Source organism: Oncorhynchus masou, chromosome 5 (assembly GCF_036934945.1).
Source record: "Oncorhynchus masou masou isolate Uvic2021 chromosome 5, UVic_Omas_1.1, whole genome shotgun sequence".
Taxonomy (NCBI): domain Eukaryota; kingdom Metazoa; phylum Chordata; class Actinopteri; order Salmoniformes; family Salmonidae; genus Oncorhynchus; species Oncorhynchus masou.
The window spans coordinates 48,236,993-48,256,915 of NC_088216.1; positions in this window are offsets into that span (position 1 = coordinate 48,236,993).

Consider the following 19,923-nt stretch of genomic DNA (forward strand, 5'->3'; position numbering starts at 1 on the left):
TGGGGCGGGAAGGCAGCATACCACCGAGACAAAGAGACTAGCTAATCTCTGACAAGCAGAGATGGATTAAGAGAGGGAGAAGGGTCAGGCCTGGGAATGTTTTCGACAAATCACTCCTTGGACCAACGCAGCTGGAGTTTGTCAACCTCCTCACAGAGCTAACAAGACAGTCCAAGATAAGATGACAGGGAGGCTGAGGAGGAGGGAAGCATCATGACAAAACAGAACCATGAAGGAATGAACATTTACTGTTTTAACACATCCTATTCATCCCGCTAACTCACACTGCCAGAGAAAAAGAGAAAGGGCTCGTATAACGCTGGGACCGTGTCGGCTACCAACGAGACGTAATCCAAAGCAGTGATAGGGGAAGGATTATTTGCCTGCCTACTTTTTCAGTGTGAAAGGCTAAGGTCTATATAGATTCACAGATGAACTATGAACTCAAAGGGCAGTTGTTTTACAAATGTAGACTTCCACCGAAATAAAACATACCCCAAAGTAATTAGAGAGCCATAAACAATACCTAGTCATGCTTACGCTATCATAAAGATTACGATCTCACCTTTTTGGTCAAAAATGATTATACATTGCTGAGGTGTAGCCATGTTTGAAGACACAAGCTCAAGAACAGAGTACAAATATGATACAAACATTTTGTATCACATTCTTTATTTATTTTCCTATAAAGTGATTGAAATTCTTTCGAAAAATATAGTAACAATCAAATAATAAAATGATTTACTGTAATATTTCACTTTTGTTATAACTAAAATAAATATGATCATACTTAGTGACAGTACAAAATTGTCACCATTTAATATAACTATTTTCTGCCCACTGTCTGCTGGCTCATTACAACTTCAGCTTTAAGCAGAACGTGGTCTTGTTTAAATTCAACATAATTATTTGGTCTTTTTTCAGGTTCTGAGAAAATCATAGCAAGACTGCTTTTGCTGCAATCTCTAGGGTCTCCCGTTTCATAGGCCGTATTGTAAGGGCAGCAGCGAGGTTCACAGGCAGTGGAAATCCATCCTTTGTCTGGATAGGCCAGGAAATGTGATGTGGTAGTAGTCGCTATGCAAATGAGGTGTCAGGTTTCACGTTCTGCACCTCAGATAAGAGCAGAGAACCACGAGCGAAGCGGGACAACCAGCGCGTTCACGGAGTGCACAGCAATTGACGTCGCACCATTAACGGAGCGCTCCGTACACAAAAATGTCGGTTGGAATTGGTCCAGAACCGCACAAAGCCCCCAAAATAAGGGACTTAACGTTTAAGAGGTTTTAAACATGCTTTTAATCTGTAAAATGTATCTGGCTCTGTGATACTGTATCTGAATAGAATGTACAACAAGAAGTCATCTGTTCTGTTGGTTGTCTGTCAAACCTCAACCATATGATCCCTCCATCCTCTCAACACCACATGACATTAAAGGCTGCAAAGGAACATTGCATATAATCTGCCTCCTCTTTAGCTCCCCGCCCTCTTCCTCTCGCTGACGAGGATATCCGACTCCCTTCCATCTCTCCCATTTCCAATTATAGCCCTGTGTCAACATGGAGATGAGAGCGAGAAAGAGAGAAAGAAACAGATCTGGTTAAACACACAGCTAGAGTGAGGAGGTAGGCATCTTCCATCTCAGATAAAAGAGGGGGAAACGCAGGAGAAGCTAGGGGGAAGCGGAGGAGAAGCGGAGGAGAGGATAGGGGGACCCGGAGGAGAGGCTGGCCCCTGGCCCTGGCCTTTAGTTATGGACAGGCAGATATTCATTCAGTCAGGCTAATTAGTGTATAACGTCCCTGTTAGCAATAGAAGCTAACCACTAACATAAACCATACGCCTGCTGCACTGCCACTGATACACAGAGAACAAACACACTGATAACACGTGGAACACTCAACTCATTGCTAACAACCCAGGAATGAGAACTGTGCTCATTGTGCTCATTACACAAACCACTCTGGTACAAAGACTATTCCCGGAGACATTAATGGCTTTGATATTTAGATGTTGCATGGGAGTCTATAATAGAGCTGCTTTGAGTCAGAGTTGAACTCAGGTTGTGGCAAATAACCTCAGTCAGAGGTTTCTTTTTTTTGGCCAATGTTCCAGAGCTGAATGACTGGCTAACTAGCGTGAAGCATCTTTCCCTGATTACATTCACATAGAACTGGAGGAAATTGGCCCCTCCATCATCTAAATTTGTAAACCTCCTGACCCAATGCGTTTCAGTGAGCGCTAAAACAAAGGAGTGATTTTGCGGGTCTCTTAGGAATTCCCCCGCTGTTAATTTTACAATTAGAAGCTTATCCAGCACAGCTTAGCTACTAGCGCCGACACAACCACACTAGCTAATCAGCTTGGTCACAGTGGCGAGGCTCTTAAACAAACGTGTCCCACTTGTGTGTGGACGTGTGTGTGTGTACATGCATGCAAGATTGTGTGTGGGTGCGTTATGGTGTGTGCGCCCGTGCGTACGTGCGTGTGAGCATTTGCGACTTTCCTCTGGCACTGGAGTCTGAATGAGTGGCAACTCACAGTGGAAACCTCATTGAAGGGGAACCCCGGTGGCTTAAGTAAATGAATGCTCATAGCAAGCTTCTAATGCTCCACACGGACTTCACAAATCTATGTATTTAGGACATAGATAATGTACATGGAGAGATTACCTTTCTAATCATATAGTAATGTACATATTGGGATATCAGCAATACACTCAAAGCGAAAGCCTACTCTTTAGCCGTCAAGTTTTCTGGCTCCTTGTTTGACCACCCGCAGTCTCACAGTGAGCTCAGTGCATAACACGTCCTCTCCCAACCCCAGTCCCACAGTGAGCTCAGTGCATAACACGTCCTCTCCCAACCCCAGTCCCACAGTGAGCTCAGTGCATAACACGTCCTCCCAACCCCAGTCTCACAGTGAGCTCAGTGCATAACACGTCCTCTCCCAACCCCAGTCCCACAGTGAGCTCAGTGCATAACACGTCCTCTCCCAACCCCAGTCCCACAGTGAGCTCAGTGCATAACACGTCCTCTCCCAACCCCAGTCCCACAGTGAGCTCAGTGCATAACACGTCCTCTCCCAACCCCAGTCCCACAGTGAGCTCAGTGGATAAGACGTCCTCTCAGTCCCACAGTGAGCTCAGTGCACACGTCCTCTCCCAACCCCAGTCCCACACCCATAGTCCCAACCCCAGTCCCACAGTGAGCTCAGTGCATAACACGTCCTCTCCCAACCCCAGTCCCACAGTGAGCTCAGTGGATAAGACGTCCTCTCCCAACCCCAGTCCCACAGTGAGCTCAGTGCATAACACGTACTCTCCCAACCCCAGTCCCACAGTGAGCTCAGTGCATAACACGTCCTCTCCCAACCCCAGTCCCACAGTGAGCTCAGTGCATAACACGTCCTCTCCCAACCCCAGTCCCACAGTGAGCTCAGTGCATAACACGTCCTCTCCCAACCCCAGTCCCACAGTGAGCTCAGTGTCCCACAGTGAGCTCACACACGTCCTCCCACAGTGAGCTCCATAACACGTCCCCCAGTCCCACAGTGAGCTCAGTGCATAACACGTCCTCTCCCAACCCCAGTCCCACAGTGAGCTCAGTGGATAACTCCAGTCCCACAGTGAGCTCAGTGCATAACACGTCCTCTCCCAACCCCAGTCCCACAGTGAGCTCAGTGCATAACTCCCAACCCCAGTCCCACAGTGAGCTCAGTGCATAACACGTCCTCTCCCAACCCCAGTCCCACAGTGAGCTCAGTGGATAACACGTCCTCTCCCAACCCCAGTCCCACAGTGAGCTCAGTGCATAACACGTCCTCCTCTCCCAACCCCAGTCCCACAGTGAGCTCAGTGCATGCATAACACGTCCTCTCCCAACCCCAGTCCCACAGTGAGCTCAGTGGATAACCAACCCCCCAGTCCCACAGTGAGCTCAGTGCATAACACGTCCTCTCCCAACCCCAGTCCCACAGTGAGCTCAGTGCATAACACGTCCTCTCCCAACCCCAGTCCCACAGTGGATAAGCTCCCAACCCCAGTCCCACAGTGAGCTCAGTGCATAACACGTCCTCTCCCAACCCCAGTCCCACAGTGAGCTCAGTGCATAACACGTCCTCTCCCAACCCCAGTCCCACAGTGAGCTCAGTGCATAACACGTCCTCTCCAGTGCAACCCCAGTCCCACAGTGAGCTCAGTGCATAACACGTCCTCTCCCAACCCCAGTCCCACAGTGAGCTCAGTGCATAACATAACAGTGAGCTCAGTGCATAACTCTCTCCCAACCCCAGTCCCACAGTGAGCTCAGTGCATAACACGTCCTCTCCCAACCCCAGTCCCACAGTGAGCTCAGTGCATAACACGTCCTCTCCCAACCCCAGTCCCACAGTGAGCTCAGTGCATAACACGTCCCTCTCCCAACCCCAGTCCTCTCCCAACCCCAGTCCCACAGTGAGCTCAGTGCATAACACGTCCCACAGTCTCCCAACCCCAGTCCCACAGTGAGCTCAGTGCATAACACGTCCTCTCCCAACCCCAGTCCCACAGTGAGCTCAGTGCATAACACGTCCTCTCCCAACCCCAGTCCCACAGTGAGCTCAGTGCATAACACGTCCTCTCCCAACCCCAGTCCCACAGTGAGCTCAGTGCATAACAGTGTCCCACAGTGAGCTCAGTGCATAACACGTCCTCTCCCAACCCCAGTCCCACAGTGAGCTCAGTGCATAAGACGTCCTCTCCCAACCCAGTCCCACAGTGAGCTCAGTGCATAACACGTCCTCTCCCAACCCCAGTCCCACAGTGAGCTCAGTGCATAACACGTCCTCTCCCAACCCCAGTCCCACAGTGAGCTCAGTGCATAACACGTCCTCTCCCAACCCCAGTCCCAGGTCTCCAGGAGGGATTCAACAGCATACCGTTTCACAACAGCATACCAGCATTGACTGAGGCCAATGCTATCTACGACATCAGAACAACATACAGTCTCACTGAAGTTCTTACTACGATCAAAATCAAGTTTCTAGAATGCACTCTCGGAAGCAAATAAATCCTGCCAGAAGTCGAGAGGGCCTGGCACTATAAGGTTATGCTGCATTTCTATCAAAATTATTGCGTTATTGACATAGTACTCTAGATACCCCGATTCATGTTGTTAAGTTCAAAAGAATACAATTTAACAATTGCTGGCACCATTCAAACCGATGAGGGTTTGGTACTTTAAAACCAATTATTTCATAATCCTCATTTTGCAGGTAGAACCCTATAGTCCCAAAACTCTCAAAGAGCTGGATTATTTTGATCCCATTCCCGGTTTTACAGAGGGAAGATTCCCGTTAAACACACATTCCAGCTACGAAGGGGCGTTGCCGGTACATTCCAGCTGCAGAGGGACCATGCCGGAACATTCCAGGCCATAAAATCCCCCATCCGTCTCTCTATCCCTTGACTCTGTCTTCACTCTCTCTCTCCACCGGCACACTCAGACTCTCGTTAACTCCACAGACGAGAATACCGAGGCACAACGCCAGAGAGAAAGCCCCACACGGCACGTACACAGACGACATACTACTGTAGAGAGACAAAGGTGTGTGTGTGTGTGTGCGCGTGTGTGTGAGCGTTCTTCCACTTGCTCAGGTGAATGTCCTCTCTGAACCCTCAGGTAAGATTTGAACAGGAAGTGAGACCTGATCATGTGACAGCTTCCTGCTCACCTGTTCACCTGTCAACAAATCCTTCAGACAGTCCCAGGCAGAGCACTGACCCATAGAGGAGAAGGACGGTAGTTGCCTGACTTTCAGTAGCACCAGATGTGCTACTATCTGCTCCTGTTTCCCTCCACTGTATATTGTATTTGGCTCAGAGAATCAAACGTCATACTTGCCCTGAACTGGTTGAGAGAAGGATGGGATCCACCTATCGAATCTGGTCCTTTTCTATGTTTCTCACAGTTCTCAGCCTATATGTTTTGTACTATACCATTGTTGTGTTTGGCCTCACTTTGAAGGAAACAGGCATGGGCCCTTTGTTAGTCATAGAGTGATACATGACTTGAGGCACAGTGCAAATAGAGCTGAATTCAAATTAATTCCTGATTTCACTTGGGGAAGTGAAAAGTCTGTCACCCTTTCCTCTAAGCTTTATCTTTATCACACGCTTCCCTTACTTCTCTCTCTCTCCCCCTCACTCTCCCTCCCTCTCTCCTGCTCTTTATCTCTCTCTCTGTTTGAACTAGAGGAATTCCTCCAGGAAGAACAGGCCAGTCTCCTCTCTCTGTTTGCCAAGAAAACGTCCTGGTGGAAAAGAGACTCCCTCTCTCATCTCTGACAACTCAGCTTCCCATCACTTTCCCATCATCAACCCTTCCCTAGAGCCCTCATCCTCTCCTCTCACCCACTCCTCTAAAATACTCTCACCCTTCATAGTGTATATTCACTGTATTGCAATGTACAGTAGCCTCAGGAGCACTCTGTGGGTTAGCACCATGGTGTAGCCGGAGGACAGATAGCTTCTGTCCTCCTCTGGGTACATTGACTTCAATAAAAAACCTAGAAGGCTCATGGTTCTCACCCCCTTCCATAGACTTACACAGTAATTATGACAACTTCCGAAGGATGTCCTCCAACCTATCTGAGCACTTTTGCAGCATGAACTGACATGTTGTCCACCCAATCAAAGGATCAGAGAATTAATCTAGTACTTAGAAAATAGGTGAACAGTTTTGAACAAATGCATTTCTTCCAAAATGAAAGCGAGAGAGAGAGAGAGCAAGAGAGAGAGAGAGAGAGAGAGAGAGAGAAAGAGAGAGAGAGAGCAAGCTATATTTCGTAGTATATATTTCTTCACTTAATAGCCTACTCAAATACCTGGCTCAAAGATCTGTTATCTAGCTGGCTATGGCTATCCAACACTGTAACTCCTCCATGTCAAGGTAAGCTTTTGCTTTTAGTAATTTAGTGTAACTGCTCAACTGCTTGCTGCTGACTATACACTGTACTGCATGATTTAAGTTTTAGTCACATGCACAAGTACAGTGAAATGCCTTTCTTGCAAACTCAAAACCCAACAATGTAATCAATAACAATAATCAATAACAATGTATTACTAGAAAAAAACTCACTAGAAATAGAATAGGAAATATGAAGTACACAATAAAGTAAGCATACTATACTACTATATGAATGTAGTGGGTTTACTAATGCGTTAGTTCTAGTAGCTATGTTGACAATGACGTGCCAACAATGTAGGCTGTGTGTAGTGGTTAGCGTTCATGATATGAAGGTTTGGCTTGAAAAAAGAAAATCCTGGTCACAGACAACTGATGTGTTGTGCACTGAAGTCCACGAGCGAAAGGAAAGGGTGAGAGGAGGAGAGCGTGTCAATAGATGCAAGAAGGAATTATATATACAATGAGCTGTTGACATGTGGCTGCTATGAAAGTGAACTGTGTTTGCATGTGATCAGGGCTGTATTCATTGCGCCGATTCTGTTGAAAACATTTCTTAAATGGAATAAACATACCTGAATTTGTCCAATTGAAATGCTTGTTTACAACTGTTGGACTAATGATTACCCCCTATATCAGCTATATGCAGGCAAGAGTGTGCAAGGTGGTATTGAGCGTGTCACAGTCTGTCACCTTGATTACTCAAAATGTTCTCAACCTGTGCACCTAGGTTGCAACAACTTCATGATGGGTACAGGGACAATTCTAGTATCATGTAGTAGCCTAAACCTATCAATGTTACATTGAACTGGGTGAATGGAATATGAATGGCAGTCATTCAACACGCTGTAATAGAAACACAACTAATCACCCTCCCTCATCTTAAACGGCACAGACCGCGACTGGTGTGAGTGTGTCTGTGCTCGTCTGTGCCTCCGTGTTGTGCATAGGTTCACAGCAGCTTCAGTCAGGCAGCAGTCCTTCCCTTGACCTTTGAACCCAGCCACAAAAACAAGTGGTCAGTGAGAATAACTATCTTAGAACCCTCAGTAACATCACGAGTCAGTCTCACAGGGGGTGGTCACAACGGATCTCCAGGAAAGACCAATGGATCAATGATTCTTGGTACTGAAGCCCATTGGAACTCAATAAATGCCATTGACTGGCCACTAGCCATTGATTGGTCACTTTATTACTGTAAGATCTCCATACAGATGACTTAGTCCAGCCGTACTCAACAGGCAGACTGGCGGTCTGGATCCAGAACCAGAACCGCGTCCCGACCAAAAACAGTTGGTAGTTTATCGCAATTGCAATGCCTGGGTTATGGGTTCAGTATGAAAGGGACCGGTATGAAAATGTATGAACTGTACTGTAAGTTGCTCTGGATAAGTGTCTACAAAATAAACAATGTTATCAGCCCTTTGAACGGCCATTCAAACTTACCCCCCTATTCTCTATGGGTGGTGTTCAAAAGTAGTACCCTATATCACGTTACATTGGGGACACAGATTCTACCATGATATCTGCTGATATGAAGGCCAGGGCAGGTATATTAAAGGAAACCTTGAACAGAACAGCTAGATAGGAGGCAAGTTCACAATCACCTGGTCAACTATTAACATGGTCTACCACTCACTACCTGGTTTATCATAGATGCATACCCACACACCTCTCTCTCATTGAGTCCACGTGGTCTCCTCTATCGTGGCTACGGTTGAATCACAAACAGATACAGTTTGTTTTGTCTGTGTGTGCATCCGTGACATGTGAGTGTGCGCAGGTATGCAATGTAATAATCTTCATGACTGTACATGGCCGGGTGATTAGGGGTTTACATGTGTTTATGTCAGTGGTGGCTGGCAGGTCGGCGATAAAGGAGAACAGGCTCATTGTAATGACTGGGATGGAATAAATTAAATGGTGTAATAATTGTCTTGAGTATCTTTCCATCCATTCCAGTCCCACCGTTACGATGAGCCTGTCCTCCTAAACCTACGCTCTCCAGCCTCCTCTATGACGGTGCCCCGTTGAAAGTCACTGAGCTCTTCAGTAAGGCCAGTCTACCGCCAACATTTGTCTATAGAGATTGCATGGATGTGTGCTCGATTTAATACACCTGTCAGCAACTGGTGTGGCTGAAATAGCCAAATCCACCAATTTGAAGGGTGGATTTTTGTCCACATACTTTTGTATATATAGTGCAAGAGCAGAATGAAGACTGACCTACCTCACTGCTGACTCCTCCATGATCGCCCTCCTTTCTCTCTTGAACTCTCTCAGTAGATTATCCGTCTAATGCCCCTATCTCGCAGTCTGGAAATGCAGTCTGCTCTGCCCTCTCTCTTTCCACTATTTTCTCTTCTCCCTCTCTCCTCTCTTTCTCTTATTACCCTCTCACTTAATCTACCCTCCCCTCTCACTTACTCTACCCTCCCCTCTCACTTACTCTACCCTCCCCTCTCACTCTATCACTCGCTTACTCCCCTCTCGCTATTTAACTCTCAATGTCCTCCACCTTCCCACTTTCTCTCCCTCTCTTTTCGCATCTCTCTCTCTCGCTCTCTCGCTCTCTCCCTCCCTCCCTCCCTCCCTCCCTCCCTCCCTCCCTCCCCCTCCCTCCCTCCCTCCCTCCCTCCCTCCCTCTCGCTCTCTTTCTCTCTCTCTCTCTCTCTCTCTCTCTCTCTCTCTCTGCAGACAGTTGACTCAGAGCCAGGGTCCAGAGGCCGGTATGAGTGGAATTTAAACAGGGCAGAGAGCAGAAACAATCGTTCCTTTGCGGCAAATATATTTTTTCTTTCTCCCTGAGCTGAACTCGTGCACACACATGGGTTATATTCCCTACACAGCTAAGGCAAGGTGCACACACCCACAGACACAGAAACACACACATAAACATGGATTACATTCCCAGAGGAGCAGACAGCTGTATTTAAGCACAACGCTCATTCCCATCTTTCTCTCCATCTGCTCCCTCCATCCGTTCGGCTCTGTCTGCTCCCTCACTCCCCTGCCTCTCCTCTGCCTGTCTTCTCCTTTCCAATCATTAACTCTTGTCAGAGGCAGTGACGGCGGCCAGCTTAAACCCCCCCCCCCTCACTCTATCTGTTGCGCCAAACACTCAACCTGACCCCAAGGCCACCCCTAATCAAGTAACCTTCACAGCCAAGGCAAGGTACACACACACAGACACAGACACACACATGCATATTATCCATGTGGGACTGCGCTGATGAGCTACTGAATGTTACATAATGGGAAAATACTCAACTCTGAAGGACTCTGAAGACTTTGTTGAATCTCAAATGCTTGGTCAAAAGCAAAAAGTAGAAGTGATGAAATCATATGACCCACACATTGAGGTTTGTGTATTCCAACAGTCCTTGGAAGGCCCCAGACACACAGACAGACAGACAGACAGACAGACAGACAGACAGACAGACAGACAGACAGACAGACAGACAGACACACCCTTAATGCATTACAGATGCATTACTCTCTACTGTTTCACACTTCCCATCTATCTTTCTATTCCTGTTCCACCTCCTTCCTTCTTTTCATCTATCGTTCCACTCCTTCTGTTCCAGCTCTGTCTTCCTTTCCAGCTGTGCTATGTCAGTCTCAACCCTCCTTCCCACCTTCCCTTCGTCTTTGCATTAGGGAGGCCTTGGAGAATCAACAGCTTAACCACACCTGTCTCAGCAAGACTTCTGAGTCTGATGCTACATGGCGTTCAAACTATAACGGTTTGTGCAACATAACTGGTTGGAAGGTAATGCACTCGACTGGAGCTCTACATTGCTTTGCGCTGTGAGTGACCAGTTTAATGTTTCTTGCCACAGCTTAGTCATTGATTCCGGTTGGTTCTAATTGGTTCCGGCCCAGTAATACTAAGCTGTGGCAAGAAACATTAATGTGGTCACTCGCAGCACACAACAATGTAGCGCTCCAGTCTAGCGCATGACCTTCTATCTCAACAGCCTGGAGATAGGGTCTCCGCTTGTCATTCCCGCTATACAAACTCTTCCTCAGCCCTGTCCACATAACTCACTGTGGTCTCTCTGATAGTCCAGGGCCACACTAGTAGGATTGAAGTTGGCTTAGTATGGTTCTGTTTTTTTCTTTACACTGTTTTCTAAGAGCTCCTCACACACAAAGACTCAGCTGTACTAGTGGAGACGGTTTCTCATTGATACTGCCCATTTTCCAACCTTCGCTATCTCTCCAGCAGAATGTATAGTGTATAGCCTCTGTTGTGTTCTGCTTCATTCATAAGCCAGGGAGGGATGCTGCCAAATGAGAGCAGGCTACGATGTTATCTTCAACACGAGGTAGGGGAGGAGAGATTTACAAGGTTTGTTTATGTGAGGCATGGCAGAAAGCCAAAATAACACCAGGTTTACTGTGAGTGTCTATAATTCTGCCATATATGAGCAAAAGCGACGGTAGGCAACGCATTCCGTTGGTAGTACAGCATCTTTGCCAATTGGCTGCAAATATAACCGCACATATCTTTGGCAGACCCCCCCCCCCCCTCTCTCTTCTTAAAACATCCCTTAAGAAACACTCTTAAATCATATTCAACAGTGAGACCCATATCAACAGTCCATCAGCAGATCATTAACGCAACATGAATTTCTCAACCAGGGCTGCAAGTTGTCGAATCCATTTGTTGTCTTGCTTGCTGGGAGCGTTAGCTGTTGTTTATCTCCGGTCCAGGACGCCAGTGCACATTCTCTGGACCAGAGCTAGCAAACACTATGTCAAGCAAGCCACTTTTATTCAACGTTCACTATTAGACAGGCCTCCTAGCATTTGCTTGGTCAACTATACTGTACAGTAATGGACTAGTCCGAAAGCGACTGTGTATCACAATGGAACACAACTTCTGCGAATCCATCTCAAATACCATGGAGCGAAAACACACTTGATCCACGAGGAGTGGTAGGAACGTTGAAAAAGAGTATCAGCGCAATCTGAACCTGGGTGAACTATGCCAACAGTGCAGATGGACAGTCTCCGCTGACCTGATTAAAAATGACCCTACTGTTCATTGTCCCCATAGACATATGTACAGCATGCACACACACGTGCACGGACACACACACACACACACACCCACACGTACACACCGATGTTGCAACAGTGACTCCATCAATAGCCAGACTGTAGACTTGGAACACTTCACTGTCATTCTAAACATATTACTTTATTTGGATTCACAATTACACAACAGGCCTTATTTGTCAGCCTTTGACCACAAAAGAACCGAATCTCCATACGGATGCTTGGCCTCGTGAACCTTCACCGGTCAGTGACCCGACTTCAAATCAACTTAAGTAAGAATGTTTCGCGAGCTGTTTTGATACACACGCACACATACACACACGAAAACTCGCACACATACACACACAAACAAACACACGCACACATACACACACGAAAACACACACACTTACACACACAAACAAACACACGCACACATACATGCACAAACACACACACCTAAACCTGGATTTATGACAGTCTGACCACACCACAGCCTGAGGTCTCTCTCTCTTTCTATTCTTCCTTCCTCCCTCCCTCTCCTTTGGGATTCAACGGCACCCAGAGAGCCACAAATCTCCTCCTTTTCTCTTTCTTTCCTTTTCCCGTCCTCTCCCCCCTTCTCCCCTTCTCCCTGGCCAATTATAACATTCCAGGGCCCCATCCTTTGTTTTCTCTGCTGACCATTAGGTGTTAATTTAGTGCTAATCTGTAGAGCAACACAACCCGCAAGGCAAACGTGTGTCCCCTCACTGTGTGGGTTTTAGACAGTCACGGGGTGTCCGTAATTACGCACACACACACAAATGCACACACACATACAACCGCTGCGTTCTCTCATTAAGCCTTGAGGGGGCTCAAGGCTTTTCACAGTGTAAAATGAAGGCTCTGATACAGGTGTAATATATTAAGTACGGTCTATCTCACCTTGGCTTGTGATATCTACCTGACTGCAGGACATGCTGAAGGCCTACATTATGTTTAAAGGAAGAAGGGGGAGTACGGGTGGAGGTGGAGGGAGGAGAAGGCGAGGGAGGGAGGGAGGGAGGGAGGGAGGGAGGGAGGGAGGGAGGGAGGGAGGGAGGGAGGGAGGGAGGGAGGGAGGGAGGGAGGGAGGAGGGAGGGGGGTTATCCCCTCCTGCTGAGTGTGGAACAGGTAGAGACAGGTTTCTGGAACTACAGGAATGTGTGGTCATCTCAACTTCATACAGCTGGAGACGGCGGTCCCTCTGAACACACACACACAGACAGAAACACACACACGGAAACACACACACGCACACAGATGCATATCACTGCTGTAAGAGAGCAGTTTGGGTAAGGTGTGCATAATGCTGTAACACCATGTGACTCCTCCTGCGTGTGTGTGTGAGTTATTTTCTCTCCTCTGAGAGGTCGACATGTACACCCAGTCGCCACAACACTGACCATGTCGCTGAGACATCGTAACCCAGTCAGAAGCTGACGTTGAATTTGGTTGTCATCACCCACTTATTCCACAGCCACAGGTCATCATGTTGTAACAAAAGACCTGTCCTCTCCAGTCCTGTGGCTCATCCTCCTGGTGTTCAACATCTAAAACACACACACACACACACACACACACACACACACACACACACTCCCTATTATCCTTCACTCCACCTTCCCTTTATCCTCCTCCTCTTTCCTCTATTCTTCTCCCCCTCTCATCCTCCTCTCCATCCCTGTCTCCCTAGAGACAGACAGACTGGGACTGGCCATAACAGGTTGCTGCTGGCCTAATGTGTGACTCACCACACAGCAATGAGCGGTGAGCTCTGTCTGTCTATTCAATCATCCCTCTTTTCCTCTCTTTCTTTTTCTCTTTGTGGACCTGCAGGTGTTGACAATTTAGCGTTAGACTCATAATTACACTAATTGGTGTGAGATAGAGGGGGGGTCCGATGATACACACACACACACACACACACACACACACACACAAACACACACAATGTACTCTAGGCTCTAATTAGTGCAGGGTGGGGCAGGGTTCTGCGTGGTAATCGGTAATCATAACTCGGTTTAGGTCTGAGGACGTTCTTAGTGTGTGGTTCTCAGAGGGCAGTGAAGACAACCAGCAGTGCTCTTATATAGCCTAGCTGATGTTTTTAGTACTGTAATTGAAATGAAATCCTCCCACAGTCTGCAGCTCTTTGGTTTAGTTCTTTCCCACACCATAACCACTTAACCGTAGCCACTTCCGCCTACCCACTCTTAACCTCCTAAAGCCTGTTTCATTTTCATGTGACCCAACAAATAAACAAAACAGGTCTTTAGTAACAACCCACATGTGGCCAGCAGGGACCACTAGTGGGTCCTGAATTCAGTTTGGGAAGCTCTGTTTTAAAATGTTCTATGGGGGAGGTGTGGGAAGGTTAGATCTGACCTGGGATGCATCCCAAATGGCAACAGACTCCGTCCTTTCTACTACTCTAAATTTCTCTAGGAAACTATTTTCCACCTTCTCCTCCCTCCTTAATCTTCCACCCCCTCCCTCTCCCTCCTCCCCTCTCTGCCGACGACTTTGTCAACCACTTTTGGAAAAAAAGGTTGACGACATCCGCTACTCATTCACTCCGCCTATTGAGTCCTATTGGTCTCACTCACATGGAACTACCATATGACCTTGACCTCTTTCTCCCCTCTCTCTCCAGATGACATCCTGTGACTAGTGAGGTCTGGCCGCCTGACAACCTGCCTGCTCGACCCCATCCGCTCCTCCCTTCTCCAGAACATCAACGGAGACCTTCTCCCATTCCTCACTTCCCTCAACTCATCCCTGACCACTGGCTGCGTCGCCTCTGACTTCAAAAAGGCCCAAATTGCTCTCCTCCTCAAGAAACTAACATTGGACTCAACTGATGGCAAAAACTATAGACCTGTATCCCTTCTTTCTTTTCTTTCTAAAACACTGATCAACTTTCTCGTTATCCCTCTAGGAACAATCTTCTTGACCCAAACCAGTCAGGCTTCAAGACGGTCACTCGTCCAACTCTGCTCTTCTCTGTGTCCCGGAGGCTGACTCTCTCCTCTGTTTTCATCCTCCTAGATCTATCCGCTGCCTTTGACACCGTGAACCATCAGATCCAGCTCTCCACCTTCTCAGAGCTGGGCATCTCAGGTTCTGAACACTCTTGGATTGCATCCTACCTGGCAGGCCGCTCCTACCATGTGACGTGGAGAGAATCTGTGTCTGCACCACATGCTCTGACTGCTGGTGTCCCCCAGGGCTCGGTTCTAGGCCCTCTCCTCTTCTCTCTATACAAGTCACTCCTCTCAATCATATCCATGGTCTCTCCTATCATTGCTATGCGGATGACAGTCAACTACTTTTCTCCTTCCCCCCTTCTGACACCCAGGTGGCTACATGCATCCCTGCGTGCCTGGTAGATATCTCAATGCGGCTGTCAGCCCACCACCTCAAGCACAACCTCGACAAGACGGAATTCAAAGACCTCTCCATCACGGTTGACAACTCCACAGTGTCATCCTCCCAGAGTGCAAAGAACCTTGGCATGACCCTGGACAACACCCTGTCATTCTCTCTTGCAGTTTGATGCTCTACAACATCCGTAGAGTACGACCCTACCAAACACAGGAAGTGGTGGATGTCCTAATCCAGGCACTTGTCCTCTCCCGTCTGGACTACTGCAACTCGCTGTTGGCAGGACTCCTCGCATGTACCATCAAACCCCTGCAACGTATCCAGAACACTGCAGCCCACCTGGTTCTTCACCTTCCCAAGTTCTGTCATGTCACCCCGCTCCTCCGCACACTCCACTGGCTTCCAGTTGAAGTGCGCATCCACTACAAGACCGTGATGCTTACATACGGAACAGCAAGAACACTCTGTTCTACCACCTCAGGTGTCTTAGCCCTCCCACCACTACGGGAGGGCAGCTCCCGCTCAGCCCAGTCCATGTTCTTCTCTGTCCTGGCACCCCAGTGGTGGAACCAGCTTCCCCCTGAAGCTAGGACAGCAGAGTCCCTGCCCATCTTCCGAAAGCATCTGAAACCCTACCTCTTCAAACAGTATCTTAAATAATACTCCTCCTCTTCACATCGAACCCCGCACCCCCCCAAAAAAAATGTAAATACAGTACCAGTCAAAAGTTTGGACACACCTGCTCATTCAAGGGTTTTTCTTTATTTTTTACTATTTTCTACATTGTATAATAATAGTGAAGACACCAAAACTATGAAAAAACACATATGGAATCACGTAGTCACCAAAAAAGTGTTCAACAAATCACAAAAATATTTTATATTTGAGATTCTTTAAAGTAGGCTCCCTTTGTCTTGATGACAGCTTTGAACATTCTTTGCAGCCGGGAGGTGTATTGGGTCATTGTACTGTTGAAAAACAAATGATAGTCCCACTAAGCTCAAACCAGATGGGGTAGCATATCGCTGCAGAATGCTGTGGAAGCCATGCTGGTTAAGTGCGCCTTGAATTCTAAATAAATCACTGAGAGTGTCAACAGCAAAGCACCCCCACACCATTATACATCCTCCTCCATGCTTCACGGTGGGAACCACACATGCGGAGATCATCCGTTCACCTACTCTGCATCTCACAAAGACACGGCGGTTGGAACCAAAAATCTCAAATTTGGACTCATCAGACCAAAGGACAGATTTCCACCAGTCTAATATCAATTATTATTATTGATGTCCTTTAGTAGTGGTTCTTTGCAGCAATTTGACCATGAAGGCCTGATTCACACAGTCTCCTCTGAACAGTTGATGCTGAGATGTGTCTGTTACTTGAACTCTGTGAAGCATTTATTTGGACTGCAATTTATGAGGCTGGTAACTCCCATGAACTTATCCTCTGCAGCAGAGGTAACTCTGGGTCTTCCTTTCCTGTGATGGTTCTTATGAGAGCCAGTTTCATCATAACGCTTGAGGGTCTTTGCGACTGCACGTCAAAGTTTGTGACATTTTACAGATTGACTGACCTTCATGTCTTAATGTAATGATGGACTGTTGTTTCTCTTTGCTTATATGAGCTGTTTTTGGCATAAGATGGACTTGGTATTTTACCAAATAGGGCTATCTTCTGTATACCACCCCTACCTTATCACAACACAAATGATTGGCTCCAACGCATTAAGAAAGAAAGAAATTCCACAGATTCACTTTTAACAAAGCACACCTGTTAATTAAAGTACATTCCAGATGACGACCTCATGAAGCTGGTTGAGAGAATGCCAAGAGTGTGCAAAGCTGTCATCAAGTCAAAGGGTGGCTACTTTGAAGAATCTCAAATATAAAACACTTTACTTTCTTTCCATGTACTTTATACGCCTGTGATATGTGTTTGTCCCACCTCGCTATCTTAAGATGAATGTAAGTCATTCTGGATGAGAGCGTCTGCTAAATGACTAAATGTAAATGTAAAAGGTACCCGATTCGCTCTACCAGGGCCCATTCTCTCTACCGCACTGCTTTCTTTGTTTGGTTCGACCACTCAATCACTATGGGCTGAACCACCAGGGCTTTGGATGAAAACACGGGCAGCACATGATGCCAAGAGCTCTTTTTATGGTGATAAACCAGCCAGGTCACCCGTGATACACGTCAGCATTCAACGTCCATGCATGTCTGAGGACGTTCCCGTTGAGGTGGGAACCGGCCACTAGGGGCAACAGTGTTACCTTCAAGTAGGTTTCTTTTTGGCGTTGTGGACGGGGACTTTGGACAGGAGTCAGCATCTGCCTCTGATTCCAAAGGTTGCAAATTCTAATCCAGCGATAGAAAGTTGTTTTAGTTCAGTTATGGCAAGCATTTCCCATTACCTTAACCATTTGAAGTTAATGACTAACCTTCAAATTCAGAGTTAATGCCTAAACTTAACCTTAAATGCTTCTAAATTTGACGTTTGCAACAACTTTGAGAAACATGATGTGAGACTGTGAGAGCTGGTTGGATAAACACAGCAATAAGTAAAGTGGTTCTATCTAAAGAAAGACAGGGTCTGGCCACAGTGGGGGGTTGTTGCCTGTTCCCCTCTCCAAATAATCTGGAAATCTGCCTGAGCAGCAGAAGATTCTTCCCGAAAATCACGGTATAAATTGGTCTTTCAGGAGCTGGCAGTGGAACAGGAAATGGTGCCCTCATGGCGGGCATTCTCTCTCACACACACACACACACACACACACACACACACACACACACACACACACACACACACACACACACACACACACACACACACACACACACACACACACACACACACACACACACACACACACACACACACACACACACACACACAAGCACAGACACACACACAGAAATGCACACATGCCCATAAAAACACACACACGTACACAGACACACCGAGAGAAGGCCTCTATTCATTGGGTACAAGAGCAGTATTCTTCTCCTCTCTGTCATCCATCACCTACCAGGTCCTAGGACTTTGTCTGTCTGTCCTAACCTGGACAGTGGTGGCAAACTCAGACCACCAGGCTATGCTGATGCCTGGGCAATCTTTACCCAGCGCTAAGATCACCTTGGTGGGCATGGTCGAGTCCGATAGCAGCCTAACCATGGAGCTCTGCCAGGCCTGCGCCAGACGTCCACCAAATCACTTCTCACTCTATGACCATGCTAGAACGGATGGCAGTATGGCACTTTCTACCTACAAATGGGATTTGAATCATCATCATCAGTCCATACAAACTAGCCACTAACCCAACCATAAAGGGAAACAAAAATCTCAGGATATTGCGTAACAGTTCAGACAACATTTCCACTTTCAGAAGTTTAAATGTAGCCATAAAAAAAGACCAGTTTGGACCAGTAGAACAACCACTGCAATTACAGTACACTCTAGCTATGACACTGATAACGCTCCCAACAGGCCAGTGCCAGACCAGTGATCTGCTGCCTGTGGTTAGTTTGTGGTCCTCTGTTCTCTGCGTGGTGGTTAAGGCTATGAGGTATAATTAGACAGTGGCACTGCCAGGGCTGATCTGAGGCTTGTCATTAGTGACACCCCACCTCCCCCCTCTCTTTCTCTCTGTCCCTGTCTTTCTCTCTCTCTCTAACTCTCTCTCTCTCTCTCTCTCTCTCTCTCTCTCTCTCTCTCTCTTTCTCTCTGTCCCTGTCTTTCTCTCTCTCTCTCTCTCTCTCTCTCTCTCTCTCTCTCTCTCTCTCTCTCTCTCTCTCTCTCTCTCGCTCACACTGCTAAGGATAATGGTGGCTCATGGCTAGCTGCCCAAACCTAATAAGCACCTTGGCATTTCCTCTAAGCCTATATATACCTGAGCAATTAGCATGCTAAACCTAACGCCAAGATAGAGGCAGAGGAAGTCCTTGAGGGAGGGAGGAGGAGAGAGAAAGAGAGAGAGCAATACATTAACGTTTTCTGAGAACAGCCAAGCACATGTTTGCCCTATATAATGATGATTGCTGACAGGGAGGCTGAGGGCCTTTATTGGTGCACGTGGTAATTACAAACTAGCAACCAAATGCTAATTTGAGGGGATAGCATTTGGATGTGCAATTAGCTGCCTCGCTAGCATCCAAACGAAAGAGGACAGCATGTGGGCTGTGGGTTAGCCACGGACGCTAATAAAAATGAACATCATCATCAAGGAGGACTTGAGCGATGGAGTTGTTGTGCTACTGCTACAGTGAGAGCCAGATTGGAATGAACATAAGCACACACACACACACACACACACACACACACACACACACACACACACACACACACACACACACACACACACACACACACACACACACACACACACACACACACACACACACACACACACACACACACAGACACACATACACACACACATACACACGTGTACACACACACGCACACACACACACACACATATACACGCACACACACACATATACACACACACATATACACACA